This window comes from Camelus dromedarius, chromosome 1 (genome assembly GCF_036321535.1).
Source record: "Camelus dromedarius isolate mCamDro1 chromosome 1, mCamDro1.pat, whole genome shotgun sequence".
In the NCBI taxonomy this organism is placed as follows: domain Eukaryota; kingdom Metazoa; phylum Chordata; class Mammalia; order Artiodactyla; family Camelidae; genus Camelus; species Camelus dromedarius.
In genome coordinates this window covers 50,800,683-50,809,081 of record NC_087436.1, presented here as the reverse complement: position 1 = coordinate 50,809,081, position 8,399 = coordinate 50,800,683, and the positions used below count along the sequence as shown (strand labels likewise).

The 8,399-nt window shown below is 35.0% G+C and overlaps 1 long non-coding RNA gene across 5 annotated transcripts in view; it reads left to right on the top strand.

The window, feature by feature from the left end:
* The first annotated feature begins 10 nt into the window (after nt 1-10).
* LOC116157772 (uncharacterized) overlaps nt 11-8,399 on the top strand; it is a 28,176-nt gene continuing 19,787 nt past the window's right edge. For 2 of the 5 annotated variants that reach the window (XR_004141967.2, XR_004141965.2), the window contains exons 1-2: nt 113-779; nt 1,991-6,450. This is a non-coding gene — a long non-coding RNA (uncharacterized LOC116157772). The other 3 variants (XR_004141968.2, XR_004141966.2, XR_010380445.1) reach the window with 3 other exon arrangements.

Below are 8,399 nucleotides of genomic sequence, written 5' to 3'. Positions count from 1 at the left end.
GACGCAATGGAGCACCGGCTCGAGCTGGGGCGGGCCTTCGCCGGAGAAGCACCGCCCCCGAACGCTTATGCTGGTGGGAGGGAGAGGAAATGGAATTCCCGGACTGGTGAGAGCGCGCGCCGACGCATCCTTCTCTCACGCGTCCAATCAGGAATGTGTGGTGGGAGGGCCACGGGTTAATTACTAGATACCTTTAGTCCAGGTTGACCCGGGAGTTTGAAGTTTTCGGTGGAGCAGGTGAATGATATTGACTCGTCTGCGGGTCTGGGCTGGTTAATCAGTGGGAGGAGGTGCCCCTCTAAATGGGAACGGTCATTTTAAATAGTACCGGGCGGACCGCTGATCAGCGCTCCCACGTGCGGAAATCTAGTGCTATTCTGACCCTAGGGGCTTAGAGGGTCTACCCTGGGAAGAGCGCCACCACTGACCAGGCCCCAGAATTAGAGCCGACTAGAAACCGAGCTCAACTGTGAATTGATTAGGGTGGAGGAAAGGGAGATTGGGGCAGGCTGTTTACTTGCCTCTGTAGTCAACGGTCACCATCCGCCAGGGTTAGGTGTGGGAATAGGCTTTTTCTTTCTGTTGCTGTTTCAGTCCTTAGAGTCAGAAAGTTGCAAAACTTACTCAAGAAATCAGAGTTTTGGATCAGAAAAACTAATATCCAGGGGAATAAATATAAGGACAGGGTTGCCTGTTTTAATCTGCCGATGAAAAGAATGAAGAAGGTGATTTTGCTTTCTAGTATGTCCTTCAGGCAAAGGGTAGTAAGACATTAAAAGGTAAGCACTGATTTGCTTGAAGTTTCCTAACATTCCTTAGTGACCTCACTTAAGGGAGTGATATCTTTAAGAATTACTTGGAAATATAAATTTGTTTTTAAATGTGCTTAACATTTTTTTTAGGGGAAGAGGTAACTAGGCTTATTTACTTACTTATTTTTTAAATAGAGGCACTGGGTATTGAACCCAGGAACTTGTGCATCCTTGGCACAGACTCTACCATTGAGCTATCTCCTCCCTCTAAACATACTTTGCTTTTTAAAAAGGGAAGCAGGAAGCTATTTCCTGCTGCAAGAAAGTATTTTCTAATAAAAACTTCTTAGTATGTGATAAATATGTTTCGTTCGAGTGACCATAATAGCGTCACTAGAGCAATTAGTGAAACAGTGCCTCTCAAGCTAGTATCTTAAAATTACCTAGGGATTTGTTCAAAACGCTGAATTTGATTTAGTAGGCCAGGGGTGGAGCCTGAGAGTCTGTAACTCTAAAAAGGTCCCAGGTGATACAGATTACTCGGAAGACCACCCTGTGAGTAGCAAAGCACCAAAGTGCTCACTTCGTGGCCTACTGGACCCCTCTGCCCCCTCACTCCTCCCTGAATAAGCTTTCCTTTGTTTTCTTTTTTAACCAGTCTAATATAGTAGAAACGTAGGATTAGGCAGTTGGAGTAGAGAAAGAAATCCAGGTTTGAGTTCTTGCTCCATTGGCTCCCATTTGTGTGAATTAATGTGGTTAGTTTCTTCAACACTAACGTAGGCATAATAATAGCTGTCCTTTTTCACAGGGTTATGTGGTTCAAATGTCACAATGTATGTGAAAGGCCACTGTAGACTACAATGCTGTATAAATATGTTATTAAAGGAACTAGTCAAACATTAACTGGCCATGGTGTGAAACAAAGCTGTAAGACTAATAATATTTATGAAACATTTATCATGTACTAGGTACAGTGCCTATTAACGTCCTTTTACAAATAAAGAAACTGATGCACAGAGGTACTAAGTTACTCTCCCAAGGTCACAGAAATAATAAATAGCAGAAGTAGAATTTGAACACATGCAGTTAATGTCAGAGTATTTATTGAATGAAGTATTTATTGTCTTTTAGTTTAGAAAATAGGAAAGTAGGATGTTTTATATTTCTACTTTGAATGCTATCTGAATCTAATTTTATTTGACTTATTTCTCGCTCTATTTGTTTTCCTCTTTCAGGAGCCAAGGTACAAGAATGGTACAAAACAGTTCAAAGGGAACTTACAATATCCAGAAGGTCCACAGAGAAAAATCCCAGAGAAGCTAATTTGTACTACCCTAATATAAACAAGCTTCAGCATGAAAGTATAATGGACCATGTTAATGCTTTGAATTAATGAGCACAGCAGACTGGGACAAATTTGAGGTCAGAGTTCTTTATTTTTTTGTACCACAAACCGTGTTAGCAGTCTGATTAAACCATGGACTCTTCTCAGGATAGTGTTTTAAACGTATACAATAAAATGCATAGCATTGCAAAGGAAAAAACTTTGAAATAGAGTCTCAAAATACTAAAAACAAAATTTTAATATAGGAATATATGAGCTTTATTAACACAGTAAAATCTAGTGGTGGGTCTAATAAAGACGAAATTTTTGAAATAATGATGAATGTAAAATTTCCAGAGTTTGCAACAGTTGTAATGTGATATAGAGATCTGTGATTCCTATTGGAGATACAGACATAGGTGTAGCTCTTTGTGGCTTTACATTCATAATTGAAGGAAATGCTAATTTTCCGTTAGAGATCAGTAAAAATAAAGATGTAATTTTTTTTTCCCATTAAAGTTCACACACACCCTGAATTCTATCCATGGACTTAATGTTAAAAAATCTTGGGTGGAATCAGGTAGACCTATTCCTGTTGGTAAGCTCTGAAGGGATTGTGAAATTTTAACACAGAAACATAATTGATACTCATAATAACAGTGATTTATTAAGAAGACGTTTACCACCAGTATACTCTTGTAAAGAAGGCATGGAAATGTGTAATAGATTTAAGAAATAAATTTACCCCATTTGTTGATTTCTTGGATTTTTTTTTTTTTTTTTTTTGGATACCTATAAAGGTAGTACCCTATGGAAAATTTACCTATCCAGAATGATTCATTTCGCAAGCATTCTGGATAACTTAGGTTTTACTGTATCACTCTTATTACATGTCTTTACAAATAAGATGTAGAAGAATTGCAGTGAAAATAATAACTAAAGATGAAAGAAATAAAAATACTGTATATTTAAAATTCTTGATAACAAGTGTTAATAATTATTATTTGAAGTACTATGTGCTGGGCCCTTTAATTCTTTATATCATCAGATCCCCATTATACAGATGAAACATTCAAGGTCATACAGTTACTAAGTAGTACAGCCAGGATTTTACCCTAGGCAGTCTGACCTCAACGATCTCATTCTTTTTAAATTGAAATGTAGTTGAAAAGCTCTCACTCTTAACTACTAAGGTGTTTTCACTTGTAACTACTAAGGTGTTTGATTATTTTTTTACCCTTTGACTATTAGCCAACATTAATTTGCCCACTAGTGTAACAAATAAATATTCGCTGCCTCAAAATATTTCCACCCACTGTCTGAAAGGAATTTTCTAAATTCTTCCTTTGCTGTGGTATTGTTTATATCCAATGCCACCTTTAAAATAAGTGGGCTACCAGTTGGGGCTGGAAAATGGTTTCTTTTACAGAAATTGTTGTTGTAATAGAGTTTTGCTTAGAAGATGAAGAAATCCACTCATACCTTTCTCTACCCTACAAACATACTTTCATAAATGAAATTAAATCTTTGTTTTGTAATGGTGCTGCTATATTTTTATATTTACCATTATCAGGATTATGGAGGAAATGACTGTGTTTAAATAAATCCTGATACATGAAGTTCTAGATTATTCATGTTTAATGAAGGGAAGTGATTATGTAATTCCAAATTCCTTTTTTTGGCACTGAAGTGAATTTATTGGTTGATTACGCTTTCTGCTTTGTTTGTATTTACACTAGCAAACTTACATTTCTACTCAGTTTTGCTAAGGTTAAAATTAAAAGGACCATGGTCTAGAAGTATTTTGATGTTTTAGGAGGCAGTTTAGGGTTAGCTCAAACTTTAAAACGCTATTCACGTATCTAGTATTATAAGGAATGCATTTTAGTTGCAAATAAAGTTAAAGCTGACTTTCATTCATTTTACCTATTTGAATTATATGATAGAAATGTCTCCATCTGAAAAAAGAAAGGAAAATAATCTTTTTTTATATTGCAGTGTGCAATGTGCTAAAAAAAATTATGGTTTTATATACTGCAGCAACATTTTACATTCAGAAATTAATAAAGGTACAAATTAGGAAATGGTACTTTATTTCATGCTAAGAGCATCATTTTGACCTTAAATTAAGATGGGTTTTGGCACATAATGAATCTTGCAAAAATGTTGAAGCTAAAAATAAATTTGAGCATTTTCCACAGAAAAATTGTATGCATGAATGTTCAGAGTAGTAGTATTCATAATAGTCAAAAGTGGAAACAACCCAAATGTCCATCAGGTGATAATGGATAAATAAAATGTGGTGTATCCATATGATGGAATAGTACTAGTTAATAAGCAAAACCAAAATACTGATCCTGCTACAACATGTATCTAGATGAAAAAAGCCAGGCACTTAAAGGCCATGTATAATTCCATTCATATGAAATGACTAGTAGATTACTTGGTTGTCAGAAATTAGGAGGAGGGGGAAGGGGAATGACTGCTAATGAGTATGGGTGTTTTTGGGGGGGAGGGTGATAAAACGTTCTAAAGTGAGATAATGGTGATGGTTACACAACTCTGTGAATATACTAAAACCCACTGAACTATACACTTTAAAAGAGTGAATTTTATGGTATGTGAATTACCTTAATGTAGTTTTTTTAAAATAATGAATTAGAACCAAAATGTGAAATCAGCCTGAAAGCTTATTACCAAATATTTTCAATATCTCATAGTACTTTTCAGGTCTCTGATGATAAATGAGATATGGCATCCTCATGAGATACAGCATCTTTGTAAAATGTAAAATATTTACAGCCAGCAGGAGATTTTTCCTTCAGTACAAACAATGTAATTTAGATTCAGTTTTAATATAATAACAAGCATTTGCTGTCAATTAGTCTTAAATTTGGAGGCATTTTCATCAATATTACTTGCTTTATGAAACATAGTAATTAAAATTAATTTTAAATAGCATTGTATTTTATTGAAAATTAAAGTTCATAATTATGACCAGAAATAGAATACATCTGATTTTGATATACTGTAAATATAGAAACATTTCTTTACAATTTCAAATAAAATCAGGTAGTTTGAAAATTGGGGGTAGATTATCTAGATAAAGAATTTGACAAAACTAAAACAACTCAGTAATGAGTTTGATGTTCTTTATTCAAGGGAAAACAATCTATGGATGTTTCTACAGTGTCTCATAAGCACTGCAACACTCTTTCCCTTCCTGAGGGATTTTGGTCAAGAGTGAGTTTTATACAGTGTTAGAAGCTGTATTGCCTTAACGGCATGACTGCCCAGGAGGTTGGGGATTTCCTTATAAGGCCAGCAAGTCCTGTTTTCTAGGGTCAGGTGAGCTAGCTAAGCTGAACTGCAGGATCGTGATTGCTATATGTTAGGTTTCTTTGACAAGTGTTTCATATAAGTGCAGGCTGACTTAGATTTAGGTTTGTGGCTTGGGCTGGGCCACTGGAGTGGCTTCCAATTTTTGGGTTCTGATATACAAATTAACTTTAAAAGTACTTAAGTAAAAATAAGGAATTCAAATTAAAATTACTTCCCAACAATAATTATAATCTTTGTTTCAATAATATTCTAAAAAATCTAAAGTAAACAGAGATTGAGACCAGAAATGACCGTTGTTGTACCCATATTGAATTTGATTGTTTTAAATATATGTGAGAATTCTGTAGTAAGATAGTGCTGATAAATTTTAAATTCTGCTTTTAAAGAATTTAAATTAGGATTAATTATCCAAATGTTGAACATAGTGGTTTTAAAGGGTCAGATCTATATAGTGTCTGAGTGGCTTAATGGAAACATTTATGTGAGGCTTTTAGTTTTTAATACATACTATCTAGTACTTGTTGATTTTTTCATTGCAAGGAAGCAGTGATTTAACATATGGCACAATAAGAAACAATGAAACTTACTAAGAAACACTCCCCTACATCTAAAAAAATCTTGAAGAATTTGGCTTGTTTGGTGTCGAAGAAGTGTTCAACTGTTGCAGAGATCCCATCATTAAAGCATAGTAAATCTCAAAGTTAATGACTAAGTGATGTGAATGGACTTTATCATATATACCTAATAAGAACGATATGATACAGATTCCCCATCTTACCAAAAGACCTATACAAAAAAGAACCCTGGGTGCTACAATGCTTGAAATTCAATTCTCCAACAATTTAAACAAAAAGATTAAGATATGATTAGATATTCACAGACTTGTGTGAATTTAGCTTTTCCTTGTTTTCTTTCTTTCTATTCTGCACTGATGGAGAGAAGAGGATGATTACTCTGGACCACTTTAAGGGTAGGGCTAAATGCCTGCCCCTGGCTTGGATAGGGCTATAATTCGGGACAACAAGCAAGGTAAGGACATTGGAGACTAGGTGCAGAAACAAGTGGGAAGGAAAATGTCAAAGGTAAACTGTCCTTGGGCGAAGTGGAACTGAAGAAGAAACCTTTTTTTTTCTTCTTCTTTATTCAAGCACTACAAGGTCTCCTACCTTAGAGAACAGAATTCAGGCTACCACCATTATGCTGGTTCAGTTTTCATAACTTAATTGCCTGTTTTGTACTTGCTAGCTTAAAATCTAGTTACTGTTAATACTTCATATATAATGCATTCTGCCTTCCAAAAAACTTCCTTGTTTACAAACAGTTTTTTAAAATGTGGGTTTATAATATGTGACTGCTTTTGATGTAAGTTAGGGTAAGACCAAGAGACTTACCCAGTGTGACAGTCAATGATACTTAGGTCTGACTTGGCTAAGTATGGTCTTCAGGTTTAGGCTGAAGGTTAATGTAATAGAGCTCTGTTGATAGAATCACTTCCATCTTCTTTTTTTTTCTTTTTTTTTTTTTTTTTAATATTGGATGTCTATTATGTGCTAGGCACTGAGCTAGATGCTGAAGATACATAGATGAAAGCCAGATGCTACCTTTAGGAAAATTTTTTTACCTACGGAGACCACTGAGGATCAGACAATCACCGTAGAGTGTGTTCAATGACATAAATGCATGCACAGGGTAATATTAATGTACTCAAGTCATCTAGAGGTGGTTAGAGAGTTTCTCTACAGAAGGGAGTTATGTCTAAGCAAATGAAAAAGGAGGCATACCAGGAAAAAGAAAAGGTAGGAATGCTCCTAGGCAGAGGGAACAATATGCAATCTCAGAGAACTTGAACTTACTTTGCAAAGTAAGTTTTTAAGGTTCTTTGGAAAGTACTTTGACTGCAGTAGTGTGTGTGTGTGTGTGTGTGTGCAGGGGTGGTGGGGAATGAATGAGAGAAGATATTAAGAGACAAAACATTGAAAGAAAAAGCTGGATATCTTGAGGGCCTTAACATGCCATGTTAAGTTCAGATTTTATTCTGAAGGGTATGAGATAAGGGAATTGAATTTAGCATAAAAAGTCTCGATCAGATTTTAATCACAAAAAGATAACTATGATAGCAATGTGGACGATGTAATGAAAGTATGTGTTAGGATGGAGATTAGAGGTAAAGAGACCACTTGGGATGCTACTGAAATAATCTGAATGAGTTGTGATTGTAAGGAAGACCTAAAATAGTCGCAGTAATTGCACCCATAGTACAGGAGGTAAATTTTGTGTATTTACTGGGTCGAACTGACCTTAAGATAAAAAATTTTTGAGGCGCCCCTCTAGTTATTTCTTATTAGAATATAACAATAAAATCATATGTATATATACACACACATATACATGTAAAACATGACTGAATTATGGTAACATTGTAACAAAAATAAACATAATACTTGGTATGAACTCCTTATGCTCTTAACTCTGAAAGAACTATGAAACTAAAGTTCATGTATTAAATGTGGAAAAATGTAAACTAGTAAAATTAGTATCCATATGCTACTTGATTTTTATTTGTTTACAAATTCAGTTGCCTCTTGAAACAGTTGTAGAGCTGACTGCTACAGTTTTAGTTTCTTTTAAATTTGGCATGTCTATACTAACTGCTGTATTCCCTATAGAACGACCAGTTTTCTCTGCTAGAACCTTTAGGAGACCTTTGTTCTTTCTTTCACTGCAAATTGTTATCTATTCTGTGCTCATTTGCCTAAGACAAAGTACTATTACATGGTTCCGACAGGATCATAACCTAAATGCAACGCAGGCTCAGGAATCATGTGTCAATGCTTAGCTGTAAGTGGGAACCAAGGTGAGCTAGACTATATTTATATTAATTATTATAGATTAATGAAATAAATCACAACATGAGGAAAAATATCTGATAAAGAATCAAAGATTCTAGTTTGAAATACACTGATATAGAGGTTATAAAA